Source organism: Lathyrus oleraceus, chromosome 3 (genome assembly GCF_024323335.1).
Source record: "Lathyrus oleraceus cultivar Zhongwan6 chromosome 3, CAAS_Psat_ZW6_1.0, whole genome shotgun sequence".
In the NCBI taxonomy this organism is placed as follows: domain Eukaryota; kingdom Viridiplantae; phylum Streptophyta; class Magnoliopsida; order Fabales; family Fabaceae; genus Lathyrus; species Lathyrus oleraceus.
In genome coordinates, this window is record NC_066581.1 from 206,037,953 (window position 1) to 206,039,067 (window position 1,115).

Sequence of the window (1,115 nt, forward strand, 5' to 3'; positions counted from 1 at the left end):
ATAGTATCTTGACTAAGTTGAAAAGTATTTTGACCTGGATTTCCTAACCAAAAGAGGTTCTCACGAACCAGACTCTGAACTTATAAACGCGTCCGAAAATAGTTTTAAAATCACTTTTCTTTTTAAGTTAAAAACTCCTAATGAACCAAACAAAGCGCTTTCGCTGTTTTTGAAATAGTTAAAAACAACTAAGTTTAAAAAGACGTTGGACGGCTTTCGATCTTACCCAACGGAAATTAAGTGCGGGAAAACTTAAGTTAAAAGTCAAAATAGCCCTGAAGTGTTTCTACGAACAATTGTACGGATTATCGGTTCAATTACGATCCTTACATTCTAACCTCTATAGATTTAGTTAGACATGGTAAAGTAAATGTGCATTTTAATGTAAATAAAAGTAGTGTGAGAAATGAATAAAAGTAGTGCGAGTGCGAGAAATAAATAAAAGTAGTGCGAGCGCGAGAAATAAATGAAAGTAGTGCGAGTGCGAGAAATAAATAAAAGTAGTGCGAGTGCGAGAAATAAATAAAAGTAGTGCGAGTGCGAGAAATAAATGAAAGTAAAGACAATGCGGGAATGTAAAGTAGATAAAGGCAAAGTAATAAAAACCTGCTCCAATCGGAGGGTTGAATAAAATGTGAAACGGAAATGAAAATGGCGGCAGGATTAACTTCCTTCCAAAGTGCTCCAAACTCGATTACAAACTCGATTACAGACTCGATTACACAATTGTGGCAACACCCCGATGTGAAGCGATTGCCACTTTTAAAATACTGAATATATGCCTAATTGAAACTAAGTTTGCTCTAAGTTTGGATGATGAAACAAATGAAATCGAGTCTCTATTTATAGGCAAGGAAAATAATGGAAATGACAAGGATGCCCTTTAGTTTGAAATTGGGAGGGAAAAACTTTCTTCTTGTGGCGCCCGCCACACCACCATGGCGCCCGCCACAAGGGTAAATTGTGGAGCCCAAGTGGATATAGTGGGAGACGTGGCAGTTGAGGGAAGTTGAGTTGTGACACGTCATGGCTGGACCCATGGCGCCAGCCACAATGGGAGTCACAAGTGCAAAATGCTGAATTTTAGTCTTTTTAGCTCATTTTCACTCCTTTTC